The following is a 22,641-nucleotide window of genomic DNA, read 5'->3' as shown; positions in this document are numbered from 1 at the left end:
TGGATAGCCAGGTTGGCCCAGTGGGGTACATGGTGCAGGGTTCCCTACCCTCCCACTTTTAGCCGGAGTTTCCCGCTTTTTGATCCTTTCTCCTGGTCTCCCGGGAATATATTGGATCGTCCCGTTTTTTCCCCTGCCTGGTGAAAAACAGTGACTGCGCATGCGAAAGTCACAAACTGTAGAGGCTGACGTCGCGGCTGTCCTAGTAATGCCGGCAGGGGGTTCTGTGGGACATAGTAGTATCACTGGCCGCAGGAGCGGGAGCAGTGGAGAGAGAACGGATGAGCAGCAGAAGTCAGCGCCGCATATCAATTTTATGAAGCAATAGAGAGGGGGGGGGGAGAGGAAAAATAATGAGGGTGCAGGAGGAAAGGAAACAATTATTTTTATAAAGCTGCAGCAGCGTGGAGGCAGTAGGATTTCAAATTTGAATCAAATGTAATTTGGTTAGCTCCGCCCATGGCCCGCCCCATTTACATCACGATCGCTGTCCACTCCCCCTATTTTCTATAACTTGCTGCGCTCTCCCGGAAAGGGCAGCAGAGAAGTCGTCAACTATGACATGGTGCCTGATTCAGACCTGATTGCACGGCTGCGGCCATTTGGGGGCGGTAACCCTGATTTTTGGGGGAGTTCAGGAATTTTTGGGAATGCAATCAATCCCCTGCCATTGGGAGGGAGAGCTGCTGACATCATCATTGGCCTCCCTCTCCCCACGGTGACTGCAGCTCCGAGTAAGTCCTGGCTTACTCGGTGCTGTGAACAGAGGGGAAAATCTGTGGATGGTAAGTGATTTTGAATGGTATTCCCTCTTATGTGCACGGCTGCAAACGCATTTGCAGCCATGCACATGGGCGGGGGAGTGCATTCGGCGACATTTACCTGATCACTGCTCTGAAAACTCAGCACAGAGATCAGGTTTGAATCAGGCACATGGTGTGACAGTAGTGAATGGAGCTGGGGCATGATGATACAGTTATCGGTACTCTTTACCTAGCACGGCGCCCACGATCTTGATCGTGGGCATCGTGAGGTAAAAAATCGTGTCGGTCGCGTCGTATGCGGGCTAAACATGCCCGCACGCGACGCGATGCTCACGATTTCCCATTGAAACCCATGTTAAACATGGACATCGTGTCGGTCGCGTCGCGGCCGGCTATAAATGTGCACGCGATGGCCCCGACGCGATGCCCACGATTTGCCATAGGAATTAATGTTAAAAGACCCGATGGACACGATTTTAATGTTAAATGGCTCAATGGACCCGATTTTAGCATAGGAAACAATGTTAAATGGCCCTTAGAGCCCAAATAATTACCCTGAACTCTGAAATGGCCCCCCCAATTTTGTACGCCACCCCACGATCAACGTGAACCCGAAGCGTGGCGAGCGCAGCGAGCCCGCGAGGGGCGGCGGTACGCGTCCTCCGACCTTTTCATACCCCCACTATCCACGTCGGCGTGGAGTTGAGAATAGAATAGTGTGGCGAGCGCAGCGAGCCACCGAGCCCGAAGCGTGGCGAGCGGACGCGGATACCTTCACAGGTAAACGCGTCCCCTCGCGGGCTTCACAGGTGTCCGCGTCGCCACGGACACCTGTGAAGCCCGCGAGGGGACGCGTCTAGCTGTGAAGGTATCCGCGTCCCCTCGCGGGGCTCGCTGCGCTCGCCATGCTTCGGGCTCGGTGGCTCGCTACGCTCGCCACACTATTCTATTCTCAACTCCACGCCGACGTGGATAGTGGGGGTATGAAAAGGTCGGAGGACGCGTACCGCCGCCCCTCGCGGGCTCGCTGCGCTCGCCACGCTTCGGGTTCACGTTGATCGTGGGGTGGCGTAAAAAATTGGGGGGGCCATTTCTGAGTTCAGGGTAAGTATTTGGGCTCTAAGGCCCATTTAACATTGTTTCCTATGCTAAAATCGGGTCCATTGAGCCATTTAACATTAAAATCGTGTCCATCGGGTCTTTTAACATTAATTCCTATGGCAAATCGTGGGCATCGCGTCGCGGCCATCGTGTGCACATTTATGGCCGGCCGCGACGCGACCGACGCGATTTCCATGTTTAACATGGGTTTCAATGGGAAATCGTGAGCATCGCGTCGGTCGCGTCGCGGGCACACATAAATGTACCCGCGATGCCCGCGATGGGCGCCGTGCTAGGTAAAGAGTACCCAGTTATCATAGCCCTACTTCCACTATACAATGTTCTGATTACCTGCATTGTGTAGCGTTGGGCGGAGCCATAATGACCCAATTCAATATGAATCATATCATCGGCCTCCTGTTTGCTCATTTCACTATGAAGTGGGTGATTGTGGCTGGATGTCTCCAGCCCCCAGTAGACTTGCTCTCTCTTCCAGCCGGTCTGGCCTGCCACACAATTTTCGAGAGCCTCCCATCTTTTCCAGAAGCGTTGGCAAGTATACTTTACATATATTTCTGACGGCTGCCGTAATTCTGCACATGTATATTCATCTTCTTTTCATTTGATACAGTGCAAATCAAACTAATAACCTGCAAATAATTGATGACTGTTTGCAATAAGCAGTACCCAGGAAATTGCAGCCCCCCTTAAGTCTAAATGCAGAAGCCGCCACTGCCAGCAGCCTAACCCTATCCACCCCTAGTCCCTAATTGTATTTATTTATTTACAGTTTCTTATATAGCGCAGCATATTCCGTTGTGCTTTACAATTGGAAACAACAGTGATTAAACAGACTGGGTAGATACAAACGGACATGGAGGTAGGAGGGCCCTGCTCGCAAGCTTACCTGTCTCCCCTACATGAATGCTCCCTGGCATTCCTGTGCTGACATCCTGTTTGATGTTCTGTTGCCGGTACCAATCTCCCAGCATCAGTCAGGTGTATGGCATCCTGACCGCTGGGATACTGAATGCATCCCATCTTCACCGACCACACTGACCACTGTGTAGGAGTGGATGGTGTGCAGGTCTGCCAAGGCTTACAGCAGATCCGAGTGTAACAGGGGAGACGCGGGCAAAAATGGAAGGGGGGGGGGGTCTGTGACCCTCAGAAAAAAATACATTAAAAACTTAGGGGAAAGTCTACTTGTATTGGGTCCTAAAGCTGATCATTTTAATTTCTTATCACTGCTATTCATGGCCGTAAGAAATAGTGATGTACTATTGTACACCAGGGCCGGCGCCTCCACTAGGCAGAGCTAGGCATTTGCCTAGGGCGCCGGCCACTGGAGGGCGGTAATGAGCCGCCTAGGAGAGGTACCATAGAGGTACCATAGAAAGCCGGGAGCAGGACAGGTTAGACAGTGGGCTTCCCTCTCCCTCCCCCCATTGCAGTATCGCCTGCAATCCCCCCCCCCCCCGAAGCGCCGGCTGCAGTATCGCCCGGACCCCCCCTCCTCCCGGAGCGTGGCCGCCCGCCGCAGTATCGCTTGCTCGCTCACACCCACCCCCCCCCCCATAGCGCGCGGGGTGCATTGGGCGGCGGGCGGAGGATTTGCCTGGGGCGGAGGGGAGGCTTGCACCAGCCCTGTTGTACACATGCGGGATGTTCCTACAGACCCCCATATTTATAACTGTACAATTGCTGACCTTTGGGCTATGATGGATAGCCAGGTTGGCCCAGTGGGGTACATGGTGCAGGGTTCCCTACCCTCCCACTTTTAGCCAGAGTTTCCCGCTTTTTGATCCTTTCTCCTGGTCTCCCGGGAATATATTGGATCGTCCCGTTTTTTCCCCTGCCTGGTGAAAAACAGTGACTGCGCATGCGAAAGTCACAAACTGTAGAGGCTGACGTCGCGGCTGTCCTAGTAATGCCGGCAGGGGGTTCTGTGGGACATAGTAGTATCACTGGCCGCAGGAGCGGGAGCAGTGGAGAGAGAACGGATGAGCAGCAGAAGTCAGCACCGCATATCATTTTTATGAAGCAGTAGAGAGGGGGGGGGGGGGGGGAGAGGAAAAATAATGAGGGTGCAGGAGGAAAGGAAACAATTATTTTTATAAAGCTGCAGCAGCGTGGAGGCAGTAGGATTTCAAATTTGAATCAAATGTAATTTGGTTAGCTCCGCCCATGGCCCGCCCCATTTACATCACGATCGCTGTCCACTCCCCCTATTTTCTATAACTTGCTGCGCTCTCCCGGAAAGGGCAGCAGAGAAGTCGTCAACTATGACATGGTGCCTGATTCAGACCTGATTGCACGGCTGCGGCCATTTGGGGGCGGTAACCCTGATTTTTGGGGGAGTTCAGGAATTTTTGGGAATGCAATCAATCCCCTGCCATTGGGAGGGAGAGCTGCTGACATCATCATTGGCCTCCCTCTCCCCACGGTGACTGCAGCTTCGAGTAAGTCCTGGCTTACTCGGTGCTGTGAACAGAGGGGAAAATCTGTGGATGGTAAGTGATTTTGAATGGTATTCCCTCTTATGTGCACGGCTGCAAACGCATTTGCAGCCATGCACATGGGCGGGGGAGTGCATTCGGCGACATTTACCTGATCACTGCTCTGAAAACTCAGCACAGAGATCAGGTTTGAATCAGGCACATGGTGTGACAGTAGTGAATGGAGCTGGGGCATGATGATACAGTTATCATAGCCCTACTTCCACTATACAATGTTCTGATTACCTGCATTGTGTAGCGTTGGGCGGAGCCATAATGACCCAATTCAATATGAATCATATCATCGGCCTCCTGTTTGCTCATTTCACTATGAAGTGGGTGATTGTGGCTGGATGTCTCCAGCCCCCAGTAGACTTGCTCTCTCTTCCAGCCGGTCTGGCCTGCCACACAATTTTCGAGAGCCTCCCATCTTTTCCAGAAGCGTTTGCAAGTATACTTTACATATATTTCTGACGGCTGCCGTAATTCTGCACATGTATATTCATCTTCTTTTCATTTTTTACTTTTTTGCACTTAACCACCCACGTGCACTCCGATGGGGAGTGATAAAGTTTGCCAAGGGCAGAGGTAGCTGACTACAGTAATTTGGGGTCCATGTGCTGAAATCTACAACTTGACACAAAAAAATCATTGCAGTATTTTCATGTTTTGACCATTTCCATGTAGAACTTTTTCATTGTGTCAACCCTTTGTCTATGTCGACCATTTGGAGCCGACCAAAACAATGTGAACCTTTTGACTTACAACCCTTATACCATAACCAGCAGTGTCGGACTGGGTCATTAAGGGCCCACCAGGGAAATGTAGCTGCAGGGGCCCACTGAAGGGGTGTGGTCAACCACTGGTATGCGTGGTCATCAATGTGAGCAGTGGCGTCACTAGGGTTGGTGTCACCCGGTGTAGGAATTCATGGTATCACACCCCCCCAACTTTCTGGAAGATGGAATGCTTGTGGAAAATTAGGGGTGTGGCCTATGATAAGGGGGTGTGGCCTGTACCATGGTTGTATTGTGTACCTGCAGATTACACATTTTAGCGAACTTTGTAATACCCATTACACATGCCGTAATGCCAATTACACATTATTCCGCACACCGTGATACCAGTTACACATTATGCCCCACACCGCGATGCTAATTACTCAATACACCGCACACTATGATGCTAATTACACATTATGCCGCACACCTTGATGCCCATTACACCCCACACTGTGATGGCAATTACCCAATGCTCCCCACACCGTAATGCCCATTACGCCCCATACCATGATGCCCATTACACCGCACAATGTGATGTCCATTAAACATATGCCCCCACGTGCCACATATGCCCACACAGTGTCAGAGACATATATGCCCCCAGAATGCCAGAGACACATATGCCCCCACAGTGCCAGATATTCCCCCAAAGTGCCAGAGACACATATGCCCCCACAATGCCAGAGACACATATTCCCTCACAGGGCCAGATATTCCCCCACAGTGCCAAATTCACATATGTCCTGTGGCTCTTACACCGATAATTATGAAGTGCTTTGAACGATTGGTGTTAACACATCTGAAGGCTGGTCTTTCACCTACTTTGGATCCATTTCAGTTTGCTTACCGCAGTAATAGAAGCATTGATGATGGAGTCTCCTTGTTAATGCATTCTGTACAATCACATCTGGATAAAAGTAATACGTATGTCCGACTGTTGTTTGTCGACTTCAGTTCGGCGTTTAATACGGTGATACCATCTAGGCTAGTCTTAAAACTTTTTGAGCTAGGGATCGATAGTTCTCTATGTAACTGGATTGGGGATTTTTTTGAGCAATAGGCCTCAGGCGGTTAGAGCAGGTGTGAATAGCTCAGATCTGGTGACACTGAATACTGGGGTACCGCAAGGCTGTGTATTAAGCCCGTTTCTTTATTCTATCTTTACGTCCGACTGCAAACCAGTTTACAATTCCAATATCATTATTAAATTTGCCGATGATACAACATTAATTGGCCTCATTAATAACAAAGATGAAACGTCATACAGAGAGGAGATTCAGCACTTGGCTTAGTGGTGTAGTGCCAATAATCTCTTTCTCAACGCAAGCAAAACAAAAGAGATCGTGGTAGATTTTCGTAGGAAAAAATCTAACCCAGTTATGCCGGTACAGATTAATGGGACAAATGTTGACCAAGTCTCTAATTTTAAATTGTTGGGCACTTATATCTTTGAGGATTTAACATGGTCAACTAACATAAAATGTTTGGTAAAAAAAGGCCCATCAACGCCTTTTTTTTCTCAGAATGCTGAAAAAACAACAATTGTCACTGCAAATTTTGGTAAATTTTTATTGTTGTGCAGTGGAAAGCATTCTAACTAGTTGTATCTCCGTCTGGTATGGGAATTGTACCATTGCAGAATGGAAGTCAATCCAGAGGGTAATTAAACTGGCCCAACGGATAATGGGTACTACTCTCCCTTCTGCTGATGACATTCAGCGGAAACGTTGTCTGCGTAGGGCGCATAATATCTTAAAAGATGGTACCCACCCGGCTAATGGGTTGTTTGTATTACTGTCTTCGGGTAGACGGTTTAGTTGCCTAAGGAATAGGACCAGTAGGATGAAGAATAGTTTTTTTCCTAGGTCCATTTTAGAATTAAATGCTAGTTTGGGTCATGGGGGGAGGGTAATTGGGACTTAAGTTTTTTTTTTTTTTTCCATCAATAGATTTTTATTGATACAAATTTTATATATGGGATACAGAAAAGAAAAAAGGGAGGGAAACTGTGGGGAGGGAGGAGGGGGGGGGGGACTGCAGTCGGGGGAGAATACAGACAGTATAGGACAATAATAATTTACATACAGAGAGTTATACATGACCATAACATATATGTAGGAACGCTACGCAGAGCGAACTGAAAACAGGCATACAAATACAAAATCGGTATAGCGTTAAAGTTAGTCTAGGGTGAATGGACCTCAGTTAGACCTAGATGAGGGGTGAGGGGGGACTCGAATCCGAGTCAGGGGGTTCATTCAGGCTGAAGAGGGTGGTTTGTTCCGACAGAGTTGAGGCGGAAAGTCTTGTGCTCTCTCTCGCAGACATATAAGTGAGCCAGGGGGCCCATTTGGAGTGAGGCGAGGAAGGGTTAGGGGAGTGGGCCTGGAAGCCTGTTTCCATAAGGAAATGGTGGTTTGTTTTTAGTATAACCTGGATAAAAGGAGGGGGCGCGGGCTGCTTCCAGTGTTGCGCTAGGTTTGCTCTAGCTGCTATGAGGATGTGTCCAAGGACATAGGTTTTCTCGCTCGGAAGTTCCTGCGGATATACATGGAATAGGGCTAGGAGTGGGTCAGGGACGAGAGTTAGTTGTATTACTACCGAAATGAGTTCAAAAACCTCACTCCAGTATGCCTTGAGTTTATGGCAGGACCAGAAAATGTGGTAGATGGAGCCTATATTTCCGCATTGTCGCCAACACATACTGGAGCACGATGGCCAGAAGGAGTGTAGGCGATCCGGGGTTAGGTAGAGGCGATTTATCAGTTTGATATGCATCTCTGTGTGGTTGAGGCAGCGAGACATTGTATAAGAAGATAGGAATATCTTCCGCCATTGAGGGCCGGATAACTGTATGCCTAAATCAGATTCCCATTTTTTATGGGCCGGAGATTTGGTGAGCTCTGTAGGGGTTATCAGTGAGTTATACCAGAAGGAAATGTCTCCTCTGGATAGTGTCTGGGAGGGGCGGGATAGGATCATCTGGTGGCGGGGGTCTGTAGTGGGAGAGTTAGCAAAGTGTGAATTCCACCAGTGTGCCACCTGGAGATAGTGGAGGTACTCATGGGGGGGGAGGGAGTATACTTCCTGAAGGTAGGGAAACGGTCGGATTGAGTTGGCGTCGACTATATCTCCTAGGGCCGTAATCCCCTTTTGTTTCCAAAGGGTAAGATTAAGGTTGGGGACTAGTTTCGCCACAGTTGTGATGGGGAGGGTATTGATGAGAGAGGTGGAGGCACGCAAGGTGGACAGTAGTTGATCCCATGCGAACAGAGTAGCGGACGTTGTAGGGAGAAGGGAAGATAAAGGGGGCCTGATGTGTTTTGGGATCTTGAAGAGGTCACGAAGAGGGATATCAGGGGAATGGCGTTGTTCAATATCTACCCATGCCCTATGAGTAGGGCTTTCAGAATAGTGTTTGGAAGGGGCAAGAAGGCAGGCTAGTTGGTATTGGGATAGGTCTGGGAGGCCGAGCCCCCCATACGCTCTCGGGAGTGTCATTTTGGAGCGGGCCAAAGTGGGGGGCTTGGCTGCCCAGACATATTTTGTCAAGATGGAAGTCGCTTGTTGAAGGGGTTTTTTAGGGAAAACATAGGGGATAGTGCGAAATAGATACATTAGTTTGGGCAGGAGAGACATTTTAAATGCCGCCATCCTGCCCATCCAGGAGATTTCATAAGCCGACCAGGATTTGGATAATAATGTAATGGAGGCAAGGAGGGGGGTAAGGTTAACGTCGAATACTGATGACATATTGGGTGGGATGTGGATACCTAGGTACTTTATGGAGGTGGTTTGCCAGTTATAGGTGTAGGAGGATTTCAATTGGGGGAGCTGGTCTGTAAGGTTAATTGGCAATGCATCCGTCTTGGAAGTATTGAGTTTATAGTAGGATGCGGCGCTGTATGCAGTAAGTGTCTCGTGGACGTGCGGGAGCGTGTGAATGGGGTCTGTCACAAATAATAGCACGTCGTCCGCGAAGAGGCTTAATTTATGCTTGTTGGGGCCCACCTGGAGGCCGGGGATACTGGGGTTATTGCGGATGGCCGTGGCCAAAGGTTCGATAGAAAGGACAAATATTAGGGGTGAAAGTGGACAACCCTGCCTTGTGCCATTGGTGATATGGAAGGGGGAGGAAAGAAAGCCATTACTGAACACCCGGGCCGAGGGGGAGCTATATAATGACATAATTGATGATAATATACGATCCTTGAAACCGAAGCGAGACAAGACTTCCTGCATATACCGCCAGTTAAGGCGGTCAAATGCCTTTTCGGCATCTAGTGAGACTAGAAGAAGATCCTGATTAGCTGACAGGGAGTCTATTAGATTAAAGACTCTCCGGGTATTGTCCGGGGACTGGCGTCCCGGGACAAACCCCGTCTGGTCCGGGTGTATCAGCAAGGGTAGGTAGAGGTTGATTCGGGATGCCATTAATTTGGCGAAGATCTTGATGTCACTGTTCAGGAGGGCTATTGGGCGATAGTTTTGGCACAGGGCAGGGTTCTTACCGGGTTTTGGGATAGTTATAATTCTGGCTTCTAAGAGTTCAGGGGGGGCGCGTCCGAGCATGGATAGTTCATTAAACAAATCAGTAAGATAGGGGAGAGCAGATCGCTGAAAGTTTTATAGAATTCTGTAATGAACCCGTCCGGCCCTGGGGCTTTATTGCTCGGGAGTGTCTTTATAATTGACTGGACCTCTAAACGGGACCAGGGGGCATTTAAAGCGTCTAGTTGGTCCTGAGAGAGGGTGGGTAGGTGTAGGCTCTCTAGAAAACTGTGGATAGAGGCGGGGGTGGGCTGCGGTGTGGAGGGGTCGTTGGAAAGGTTGTAAAGGTTGGAATAGTAGTCTGCGAACTGGTTGGCTATGTCTTTGGGGTTTAGTATTTTCTCTTTGTTGGGGGCTGTGATATATTTAATGCGGTTTCTGGCATGCTGGGCGCGCAGCTTCCGAGCTAACATTCTTCCCGATCTGTTGCTGGCTAGGTAGAACCTATGTCTTATCCTATTTAAGGCCGCTTGAGTACGGGTGAGGAGCAGTTTCTGTAGTTGGCTCCGTACTGAAGCCAACTCTATTTTCAGGGAGTTAGAAGGGGTAGCTTTGTTTTTGGCATCTAATTCCGCTAATTTATCTTCTAGGGCCTTTTGGGTTGAGGCAGCATTTCTCTTCAGGGTTGCCCCTGCCTGAATAGCAGCCCCTCTTGTGACCGCTTTAAAAGCGCACCAGTGGTTAATTACCGAGGTATCTGATATTTTATTGTTGGACATGTATAGATCCATAGATTTTTGGATAGTGCTTTTGGCTGCAGGGTTAGAAAGTAAGTGGGGGAACAGGCGCCAAGGTCTGGGGGGGATTCTAGAGGGGTGAAAGTTCCATTGCCATACTACTGGGGCGTGGTCAGACCACGTGATTGGGAGAATGTCAACTCCTACGGAGTGCTGGAGGGACCACTTGTCGCAGAGGATATAATCGATTCTCGAGTAGGTGTTGTGTACTTGGGAGTGGAAGGTATATTCACGTCCTGTGGGATATGTTATTCTCCATGTGTCATATAAATCGAACTCAGAGAGAAGATTACGGAAGGCTGTCGATTGATTGTCTGTGTGGGATTGGTGACTAGATGGGAGTTGGGATTTATCCAGGCGAGGGTCTAATGTTAAATTGAAGTCCCCCAGTATTATTAAGGCGCCCTTTGTGATTTTTTGTAACAGGGTGAAAAGTTTACGGAGGAAGGCCACTTGGTTCGTATTGGGTGCATAGATACATACTATTGTCATTGGTCTATCCTCCAGAGAGCCGGTTAGGATCAGGTATCTACCGTTCTTATTGGCGGTCTGGGAGTTACAAATAAAGGGGGTATTTCTATTAATCAAAATAGCTACACCATTACGTTTAAAGGGTCCGTTGGCATAGAAGGCAGTCGGGTAGTTGGAATCCCTAAATGTGGGAGGTCGGGGGGAGGCGAAGTGGGTCTCCTGGAGGGCTACAATATCGGCCTTCTGTTTGTGAAAATATGACAATGCCATTCTGCGCTTGTGAGGGGAGTTCAGCCCCTTGACATTCAGTGACAGCAACTTAGGCATGACAGGGAGTTAAGTAATGCGGAGAGGTAGCTTCTGTATCTATACAGGGAGGACGCAGAGAGGGAGGGGGTAGGTGGGAATAGCGCAGTCCATGGGAGGGGGGAGGGGCTTGAGAGGAGTAGTATATTGACAGAGGGGGGGGGGAGCAGGGATAGGAAAAAAAAAAAAAAAGGGTCCAATATCTAGGACCCGCACAACTACTGCAGGGGAAAAGAAAGACATTTTCATGCAGTAGTATATGGAGAGGTTGGGGGTGGTGGCCTGGCGACTCTGATTATAGAGCTAGGGAAGGGATTGGGGAGAGATTGGCCACCCCTCCAGAAACGACATAATTAACTAAGCAAACATTTTATATACATTTTAAGTCATAGCATATAAGTATAACAGTCCACCTGAAAAAGAAAACAAAATTCAGGGGGGGAAACATACTATAACAGGGGTTGAATCCCGTCCAGGCTACTTAAAATAGTGGAGTAACGGGGCCCCAGCCAGTGGGGCACAGTGAACTATAAAGAAAAACGAAGTCTTGAACAGGCTAACATAGTAACATTGAGCTGCTACAAACTGTAAGCAGCAGAGTCCCAGTGCACGAGAACCTGCACCATTAGTAAATAATGAAAAATAATACTTAGCAATGTAGCCTCGACCCGCAGTGGGGAGGTGGTGGAGGTCCGTTGGCATGGGAAGTCCATCTTTAGGAAAGGAAGTGATAAACGACAGCTACATCTCAAGTATCGGTCCAGTCCTTGCGAAGAGGTTGTGGGCGCTTCTGCCCCTGCTGGGTAGTGATGGAGATATCCCATTCTAGTAGGAGTTTCACCCCCGCATCTAGGGATGATATGGTGTAGGTGGTGTCTTCATGCGTGATGATTAACTTCACCGGGAACCCCCACCTGTACCGGATCTCATGGTTTCAAAGTGCTGTGGTGATAGGGGCGAACGACCGTCTGCTGGATAGAGTTGCGGGGGAGAGGTCTTGGAACACCTGGAGGCCCCCCAACGTGTCTGAGAGCTTTGCGTCACGTGCCGCCCTGAGTATACGTTCTTTGACTGTATAGAAGTGCACCCGGAGCAGGGTGTCCTTGGGTAGGTCGGAAGATATCGTTTTGGGTCTAGGCAGGCGGTGTATACGATCAATGAGGAGGTCCTTGGGGTCGACTGAGGGGAGGAGCCTACGGAACAGTGCTAAGGCATAACCTTCAAGTTCAGCGTTGGTCACCGATTCAGGAATGCCTCTGATTTTAATATTGTTCCTTCTGGATCTGTCTTCCAGATCTGCTAGCTTAGCTTTGTACTGGTCCATCTCAAGTTGCTGACGGTCATAGGATGATACGAGAGCATTGTGGGAAGTAACCAGTTCCTCCATCTTCTTCTCTAGATGGTCTGTCCTGTCACCTATTGCCACCAATTCGGTTTTAACCTCTCGAATGGCCAGTTTGAGATCTCTGGCCAGTTTGGCCTGGAATGCTGAGAAGACTTGGCATAGTGACTTCACCGTCACCGGTTCGTCAGATTCCGCGTCTATTCCAGCTAATCCAGGAGGGGGGCTGGGCTCTGATGGGGCACTTGGGTGATTATACACTTGTTTCAGAGGGCTTGGTTGGTGTTGGGGGGTTTGTGGGGATTTTCTAGCAGACATGTTGATCTTTGTGGGTGCTACTTCTCTAGGCCTCTTTGGAGGCATGGCGGTAGCTGGTACTGTTTAAATGTCTGGAGAGGAAGTAGAGATCGGGCACTGTGGGGGTCCCTATGGCAGGTATGCTTTCACATAGGAGTTGCCGTGCCGAGGTCGTCACGGAGGGGCCGCCATGCGGTCAGAGTGGTCACATTAAGCTCTGATGGGTGGCTTTGGCAGGGGGGGAGTCCCGGGAGAGGGGATGGGAGCAAGCAGAGCTTTGTGGAGTCTGGTCCCAAGATAGATCAAGTAGCTGTGGTATAGGGCAGGTCTGAAGCCCTTGGTGATGGCAGACCTGAATAGGTGAGTCAGTGGGCCCCCTGTCTGTGGGGGAAGCAGGGTGTGTTGGGGCACAGGTTGAGGCCTGTTTGCTTAGTCCCTGAGGAGGGAGAAGGTCTAAGTGCCCCCACCTGTGGGAATCCCAGGTTAATGATAGGGACCTGGGGGGGAAGATGGCGGGCACCACGTGGGCGCCTGTGCTGGTTGGGGCTGATAACTGGTGCCTCCGATTTGTCGTCTGGAGGGGAGAGTGACCCCTGATATGTGTGCCCTTCAGGTGTGGGGGGTGCAGCACTTTCGCCTGGGACTCGCCCGGGCAGCAGGGGGGATGGCGCGCTGATGGCGTCGCGTGGACAGCTTCCGTCCCTGGCTCCGTCGCCCAGGTAAGCTGTGTGTGGGGAGGATGCGGCTATCGGGGCTGGGCACAAGCGTGCCGCAGGCAGAGGTGTCGGTAGTCGGTGAGGGGGGAGAGCGGGGCTCACCTGTGGCCGCGTCTCCGTTCGCGCCAACGCGCCGCCTCCGGCTCCAAACTTGAGGCCCCGGCTTCAGTTCCCGGACCAGGCCGCAACCTGCGGCAGTCCTTAAAAGGACTGCCCGGCTCCGCTGCCGTGGACCGGGGGTTGCGGTGGGTGCCTCCCGCACACAAGAAGACGGAGGAAGGTTCAAGGGAGCTTTAGGGAGGCAGGGCAGGCTAGAAGGCTTCGGGTGCTCCAGGAGCTCACAATGGATGCGTCCTCTCGGCTTGCGTGCCAGGCCACGCCCCCGGGACTTAAGTTTTATGGTAAATTATCTGTGGATCATTTTTGTATTTTATTATATGTATGTATTTGGATGGATGCTAAACTGAATTTTGTCGCCCTAATTGGGGTGATGACAATAAAGACGTATCTAATCTAATCTAAACAGTGCCAGATATGCCCCCACAGTGCCAGAGACACATATGCCCCCACAGTGCAAGATATTCCCCCACAGTGCCAAATACACATATGCCCCCACAGTGCCAGAAACACATATGCCCCACAGTGGCAGAATTTCCCACCAGCAACTCACCATTGTTGCTGTCTCCATCTGCTGCTGCTAGGGGGAGTGCAGTACATGCCCCTCCTGCCCACACCCCAGTCCGGTGTCCCCCTGGCCTGCTGTCCTGTGTCTCCTGCCGCCACTGCCACCGCGCCGCTTCAGAGGGGAGGGGAGCGCTCAGCGCAGGGCGCATATCTCCTTCCCCCTCACTGTTTGTATGAGTCTTTCCCTGTCAGCCAATCATATCTCGCGGGCTGGCTCTTGATTGGCTGCCGGCCCGCGATCTCTGATTGGCTCACGGTCCCGCAGCCAATCAGGAGCTGGCCTGCAAGCTCCGATTGGCTGACGGCACGGACAGGACCAAAATCATAGACAGAGTGAAGGGGAAGGACTTGGCTGTGCTGAGCGCTCTCCACCCCTCCCCTCCCCTCCCCTCTGATGCAGCGGCGGCGGATAGTGAGAGTAGCTACGGCCGCATGCAAAAGAGGGCATGGCCAGTGCCGGCGCTATCACTAGGCAGCTTTAGGCAGCTGCCTTGGGGGCTGGCCGCTGGAGGGCACCCTTTTTCTGGTCCTAGTGAAGGGGAGCAGGGACACCCTTACTTCACAGACGCCCCACGTTTTCACTATCCTGAAACCGGACCAGTCTCCAGAATCAATCCCATTCTCAGGAACCAAGCGGCACCACCACCAAGCCCACCAGGTAGAGCACCTCGCTCCATTAGGAGCTCCCTGGTTAGGAGATCAACATCTCTCCTTCAAAGGAATCAAGCGGCATACCATCTAGCCCACCAGGTAGAGCACCTCGCCACCTCAGGAGCTCCCTGGTTTGGAGAATATCATCTCTCCCAGCACAAGCCTTTGCATTTGGCATTTCCTAACGGGACGATTATCTGGAGGCAACATAGGAACGGATACAGGATACTACTACGGCTGAACTGTGGGTGAATATCCCTACTCTCTGTATTTATTTGTGGTACCCCCAATCTTTTTAACTGATTTATGTGATTTATTTTACCATTTAGTTTTTTACATACAATAAATATTTTAATCACACCTGTTGCATGTTTTTAGCGAGCGCGGTCTCAACCCCCCCTTCTTTCCAGTGTACCATTTCCCTTGGGTCAGACTTCCCAAGTTTCGAGACCGCAGCTCCAGCATAACAACTCCTCCCAGGCGCCCCTTAGGCCACTTTTGTGACCTACCTTCTCTTTACATTTACAACAGGGTTGCCTACTTTTAAAAAATCATTTCAGGGAGAAAAAGTAAAAGCCAGGGGGCGGGCCTTGTGTTGCCAGGGGGCGGGCCTTGCATCGCCAGGGGGCAGTCCGGAGCAGGCATGGAAGAGAGCCGGCACAGCCGGTAAGCTGGTCCTATAACTTCAGGAGAGGACAGCATTCCTGTGCCGGCTCCAGCAACCCATGTGCAGGAGGTGACAGAGGATAAGGGTGTCCCTGCAGATGGCTGCGCGCAGGCAGGGTCTCCTGCATGCAGGGATGTGGCCCTACAGCCCAAAGGAGAACTATACAGCGACCTGTCGCAGAGGAAGGGGTGCTGTCGCGTTTGGAGGTGGGCTGCCCTGCACATGTCCCAGATAGAGATGCAGAGCAATGTAGGGGATGTGCACCTGCCAGATGTGTCAGACAGAGAAGGGGTGCAGCCCGATGTGGGTGGCTTCCCCACAGATGTATCTGATGCGGAGCAGCTGCAGCACAATGTAACAGCTGTGTACCCCCTGCATGTCCCTCAGAGGGCCAGTGATGGTCTGCAGAACACAGACGATGAGCTGCTCCCTGCAGGCATCATGACAGAGGAGAGCCTTGTGCATCCTGCAGCCCTGCATGAGGAAGGTGGAGCGCATATGTACCCTGAATAATATGGAGAGAGTGGGCGCAGGGCAGAGAGGAGCCCTACCTTGTACCTGAGTCTGTGCAGAAGGTGCATGCCCATTCCAGGTTACACGCGCAGTCCCCCCCCCCGTCTGGATGCGTCAGCGCGACGCTGCCGCCAGCGTGATGACGCTGCTACGCGACATCATCGCCGGTAACTAGCGCATGCGAAGCCCGCATCGCGAAAGCGAAGGGGCTTCTGCGGGAGAAAGGGACCCTCTTCTGAGAGTCCGTGAGATGTCCCAGAATTCCGGGAGTCTCACGGACATTCCGGGAGAGTCGGCAACCCTGCTTTACAATCACGCCCCGTGATGCCACGCCTCCATTTTGCTGCTGTGGGGGCATGGCCAGCGGCTCTGTGTGCTACTAGCCATGCCCCCAGCCCCTCTGCCTGCAGGAATAGATGCTGTGCGCATGCGCACAATGTGTATTCACCACTGCTGGGTGACAGGGGCGAACTCCCAACTACCCCTCCTCCCGCTGCACAACGCTGTCGGTCCCGAAAAAGGACACAGGAACGTCAAAAAAAGGGACAGTTGGGAGGGGACTATGTAAAAACCGGACCCGGACTAAACCCCGGACCGCCGGACAGGACATCAAAATCTGCAGTCCGGAGCTTGTAGGGTCCGGTCCGGGGGGTGTCCTGTCCGGGGGGTGTCTTGTCTGGGGGGGTCCCTGTGATAGCTATCATCAGGGCCATGGGGAAGGGGAAATTACAGCCTCCCCATGCGGTCCAGACCGTCCTGTTTTTGCTACATGCCCGGACCATACTGGGAGGCTGTATTCTCCCCCTCCTCCTCTACCTGTTGACAGGTGTCACCGGCAGCCCCCCAGACAGGACACCCCCCGGACCGGGCCCTACAAGCTCCGAGTCCGGACTGCAGCTTTTGATGTTCTGTGGTTTTGTCCGTGTCCGGTTTTCACCCATACCCAGTTGGGAGGTATGCACATGTAGCTCTCTTAGCTTCAAGTGTGTGACCCTCAGGCATGCACATGTTGTCTATAAACTCCACTAGCTTTAAAAAAGAACAATGTTTCTTCGGGACAATATTTGCGAATATCCTCCTTCAATCTCAGGTGCAATCTCATATTTTTCACAAAGCAATGATACATGGCTGCACAGAGACACATGACTAGTGTAGGATGATATTGTTGTTCAGGCCGGGTTCCATGGTGTAATGGTTAGCACTCTGGACTCTGAATCCAGCGATCCGAGTTCAAATCTCGGTGGGACCTGAATTTTTTTTCTCTTTTAAACACCCCACTTCCTTCAAACGTCCATGTGAATGCAAACGTTTTTTTTATGTACTGAATAAAAAAAGGGAAATACTTATTTTTTCCTTATTCTGTAAGGAAGGGGTTACAGAAATGAATCTAATATTGTTAGCACATAAGCCTTTCCTGATGAGCACTATAGTTCTTATTTTGTGGCATGATATATTTGCCCCCCACAATTTAGCAATAGGGTGCTGGAACATGCCTCATATTGTTTATGTGCAATAAATCATTTACAGGTTTTAGTGGACAAGATAAAAAATATATATATAACATATTGAAAAGAGTTCATTAAAGAGAGAAAAAGTTGAAAAAAAAAAAAAAAACAACGCCTCCCCGTCGGGGAATCGAACCCCGGTCTCCCGCGTGACAGGCGGGGATACTTACCACTATACTAACGAGGATTGGCTTGGTGTTGGCTTCACATTTGGCTGCTGTGAGACTACAGGATCATGTTGGCTGCAGTGCTGTGAGACTGCAGGATCATGGCGGCTGCTGCCCGGCTGTTACTTCCGCTTTTACATCAGGACATGTTCAAAGTTTTCTGGTATAAATGACTTTAAAAAATATTACCATGTATTTGGGAGGGAGATGCATATCAATGTGTGACTGTTTAAGTACTAACAGGATCTGTACTGAATGGCTGCAATATTACTGTTACACTTATGTTCCCACTCCAATATCAGAATGGCTGCAATATTACTGTTACATTTATGTTCGCTCTCCAACAGCAGAGACGAGCATGGGACCTGATACACTGTGGTTTGCAGCAGCAGCTGCATACACTACAATACTGCTACCTCTAAAAGAAATCAGCGTTTTCCCAGCAAATTTCTAACTAATCCTCGTTAGTATAGTGGTAAGTATCCCCGCCTGTCACGCGGGAGACCGGGGTTCGATTCCCCGACGGGGAGGTTGTATTTTTTTGGTACTTGTTTCCAAGCACAGCGCCCGTCGCATCGTATACCATAACACTTAATATGGTATCCGATGGTATGCGACGCAATGCACAAAAAAATATCGCATTGCATGCCATACAATGGCATAAGATGCGATTGTATAAGATTTTTGAATGTACAAGCACCCTGATGGGTCCTTATAATATTAAATGGCCCCCCATTGTTAACGCCACCACCAGGATCAATGCCAACCAGAAGCGTGGCGAACACAGCAAGCCCGCAAGGGGCGGCGGTACGCGTCCTACAACCTTTTCATACCCCCACTATCCACGTCGGCGTGGAGTTGATTGTAGATAGTGTGGCGAACGCAGCGAGCCCTGCAAAGGGGACGCGGAATACATGTAAAGTAATACGCGTGCGCTCGCCACGCTTCGGTCTCGGTAGCTCGCCACACTATCTAAAATCAACTCCACGCCGACGTGGATAGTGGGGTATGAAAAGGTCGGAGGACGCGTACCGCCGCCCCTTGCGGACTCGCTGCGCTCACCACGCTTCGGGTTTGCGTTGATAGTGGGGGTGCATTTAACATTGTAAGCACCCATCAGGATGCTTGTACAATTAAAAAACCCATCACATCGCATGCATCGTAGGCGGCTAAATGGCAAGCGATGCAATCAGATGCCATGCGATCAGATGCCCTACGATAAACTGCTTTAATGCAAATTTCATACCCCAATAAAACTAACTTAATTTTTAACATACAGACATCTAGTAATCAAATATGTTTTTTTGGTAGAACTCATATATTTATAGGAAGCAAGTGTGGGTGCTCTCCAAGCAACAAAATAAAATATTTTATATATTATACACATATAGGGGCCTATTTATGAAACCATTTCTTTTGCACAATTATGCAGAAAATGCATAGTCTGCAACATTGTATAGGTCACCGCTATGTAAGAGCCTAATGGCGTTACTAATATCGCTTTCAGACCGTACTCTAGACCCGGGTTATTGCTGTGTTCTTGCGGCCCCAACACGGGTCAAGGTGCGGTCTGAAAAGGCCACCACGGGTCGAGCAACACGGGTGTTCAACCCTGGTAATGACCAGGGTTGAACACGACTATGACCCGTGTCAAGTGCAGTGTGAATGGGTGCCTGGGTCGAGCGACCCGTGTCCCGTTCACAGTATGGAGGAGGCAGCACTGTCAGCTCCAAGTACTGCCTCCTCCCGAGCCCCCAATGACGCGCCGCCGCCGAGCTCCTTCCCATGTGACGTCACCGACTCGGCAATATGCCGTGTCGGTGTCTGAACTTTCAGACCGCATTGCCGTGTTGCTCTGGGGATGGGACCCGTGTCCTAATCCCGTGTGCGACACGGCCTTTGCGGTCTGAAAGTAGTATTAGAAATCATCTGCAAAAGGCAGAATGCAGTTATCCTTACTAGCAATGGGAGCTATAGTCTGATCCCATTGGTGTAACCCACCCTCAGATAGTGTAAACTGTTTTATGCCTATGGAGACATTCTTGGAGGAGAGTAATCTTATGATCCTTCTCCTGGAGTCTCCTCCAGCTCCAGTTGACCGACACTGGGACTGTTTTGGGTCAAAATCTGACACACTGGCTGATGTTTGGTATACTGCGCATGTGCAGGACCTGTACTGCAATTAGGTGATTGAATCTGCAGCCATTGGTGACAGGAGTGGGTAGCGATGAACTCCATTTTGTAGGAATACAGAGGTCTGGGTCGCAGTATCCCTTCAGAGATTTCCCGGCCTTAAGGGCCCTACTCACGGAGAGATTTGTGCCAGAGATTCATAATGGGAGATTCAGCATCAGAGATCTAAAATCTCTCACAAGTCCCCCCCTACTTACCAAGTCCAGAGTCTTCAGCGGTATGTCCTCACACTCCCACAGGTAGAGCAGAATGAAGGCAGTGGGAGAGGCAGGACGGCTTCAGTGATCACTCAGAAGGCCACCACACATGTAGAGATGTACATGGCCTTCAGAGCGACCATTATGAAACGATGTGTGGGTACACCCACAGCGATGTTTAACCATTTTGTGAGCGATTTAATAAAATTATATAAAATCTCTCAGAAAGTGGCTGAATATCGCTCCGTGTGTAGGGCCCATTTCTAGTGCTTGACCATCAATGACCTACTTTTTAAGCTCCATTCACACGGAGAGATAAATCGCTGAGCCACCAAATTGCTGAGAGACTCTGCTGGAGGAAGCCGCTAATCACAGAAGCATGCTCCTGTGACCAGTTATGACTGCAGGGCTGGTCGGGCGAGCGCGCTCCTGGTGACCATTGCCCTGTATGCACGGGGATATAGTCGCTCAGGGGCAGATTTATTAAGCTTGAAGAAGAGATAAACTGGAGATAAAGCGGAGAAAAGGTAAAAGGAGGTAAAGCACCAGCCAATCATCTCCCAACTGTCTTTTTCAAACACAGCTGATTGGCTGTGCTTTATCTCCTTTTACCTTTTCTCCACTTTATCTCCAGTTTATCTCTTCTCCAAGCTTAATAAATCTGCCCCTCAGTGACCAAATCCCCGGCGATTTCACACAGGGCTTTAAACCTTCACATTCCCCCATTACAGTTTACCTTGAATCTGCTGTCAACCAACATTATACCACAGTACATAAAATAATACCAAGACCTCCAACTCTATCATGAGAACATTCTGTACAGCCGCACTCCAGGAAGCCCAGCGGGACACAGATGTCAATCAGCTCCCTGAACCTGTCCAGCATCCTGGCGCTGTGAAAATCAGAGTGGCCACGGCATAGACTCCCATGCTGCCCAGCAGGAAGGATGCCCGGGTCTCCCGGTCCTGTGGAGCATGCTGGAGTCGATGAACATGGAGGCCCGGTGCAGGTGGGTGTCCCGGCCGGTGGTGGGAGAGGCAAGGCAGCTCCGGCAGCATCACAGTGGTTTAGGGTATCGCTCAGAAGGCGACCACACAGGCAAAGATGTGCAGGGCCTTCTGAGCGACCACTACTGAAATGACAAGCAGGGCTGTTGTGCATTGCAGACCCACGAGGCCGCGCAACTGCATCGCTGTGTTTAACCGTTTTCTGAGTGATTTAGTCAAATTATGTAAAATTGATAAGAAAGTGGCTGAATATCTCTCTGTGTGTAGAGCCCATTAGATTTATTATCAGGTTCATAACATTCTTCATTACTTTCGCTTCACAACTTTATCCACTTTTGTGTGCGCTCCTCCCCGGCTGTGTCCTCTGCGCATGCGCCGGTTTCCCTGACAGGAGATGTGTCACAGGCGCATGCACAGTTTTCCTTGTTCCGTGATGCTTGTTGGTCTCCGGTGTCTTCAAATTAAAACTGCACATGCGCCGGGTAATGTTCGCCTGGGTTGATGTATACCCGGCGCATGCACTGTTTTCATTTCAAGGCGGCTGAGATCAGGATCAATAGAATGGAGACCTGCAGCGCCGGAAATATATGGCGAAAAGAAGAGGAGAGTGTGTGCCCACAGATCAGTTTAATAAATAAGGTAGGAGGCAGGCTCCAACTATTAAATAACGTCCCTGTGCTATGCCGCCTGCCCCGCATCGCCACACTTTAAACACCCGCATCACAGGTGTCATACATCAGGGGAAGCGCTATCCCCTGTCATAACGCACAGGGATAGCGCATATTCCCCTGATCGTTACTTGATAAATCTACCCCACAGTTACGGCGGCTAAACTGTAGAACCTCAGGTTGCTCATCCAGCTGATGATGTTGCATCCATGCATGCAGGAGTCATCTACTTATACCAGATGCCTCCTGCTGCATTACCATATCAGTAGCAGAAGCTATGCTTACTATAACCACACCTGCATTAAGCCCACTGTGCACATGCGCAGTGTCACATTCCCAGGAGGAGGAGTCTATAACACATGTGAAAGAACCCTCCGAAATCCTGGGGATGTAACTTGCAGGGACAGCAGTTATTGGGAATAATCATTCCTGAGATTTGAAGAGAGAAAGAAGAGGTCTGCTTATACTGTATGATATGACTAAGTTGTCAGTGACCAAATATGAGTAAAAGATGTCATACCATAGGTTTAACAAGAGTTACAGCACATACTTATATGGCTTGAGCAACAACTGGAGTATCTGTACTGCATCGGTGGGCGTGTGTACAGAATGGGATCATTGGATAGACAGCAACTAGCTCGACAAGCATTAGGTCGACATGACTGAAGGTCGACTGGTCATTAGGTTGTCACAAGCATTAGGTTGACATAGTGAAGGTGGACATGGTTTTTTTTAACTTTTTTGTCCCGAATTTCGGCACAGTCGACATGGACACTGAAACGTAGCACCGTGTCTCCTCGCATTGCACACTGCGCTCGCCATGC

At 50.2% G+C, this 22,641-nt stretch overlaps 3 non-coding genes across 3 annotated transcripts; 2 read left to right on the top strand and 1 right to left on the bottom strand.

The window, feature by feature from the left end:
* Positions 1 to 17,257: 17,257 nt before the first annotated feature.
* TRNAQ-CUG (transfer RNA glutamine (anticodon CUG)) lies at positions 17,258 to 17,329 on the top strand. Its single transcript has one exon. It is a non-coding gene; the product is annotated as a tRNA-Gln (tRNA).
* A 371-nt stretch (positions 17,330 to 17,700) lies between these two features.
* Positions 17,701 to 17,772, bottom strand: TRNAD-GUC (transfer RNA aspartic acid (anticodon GUC)). The gene has a single exon. It is a non-coding gene; the product is annotated as a tRNA-Asp (tRNA).
* A 438-nt stretch (positions 17,773 to 18,210) lies between these two features.
* On the top strand, positions 18,211 to 18,282 carry TRNAD-GUC (transfer RNA aspartic acid (anticodon GUC)). The gene has a single exon. It is a non-coding gene; the product is annotated as a tRNA-Asp (tRNA).
* The last annotated feature ends 4,359 nt before the right edge of the window (positions 18,283 to 22,641 follow it).

The sequence above is a fragment of the Crinia signifera genome, chromosome 11 (assembly GCF_055691185.1).
Source record: "Crinia signifera chromosome 11, ASM5569118v1, whole genome shotgun sequence".
Lineage (NCBI taxonomy): Eukaryota > Metazoa > Chordata > Amphibia > Anura > Myobatrachidae > Crinia > Crinia signifera.
Note: the sequence above shows the minus strand (reverse complement) of the source record. Positions and strands in the feature narration are given on the sequence as shown.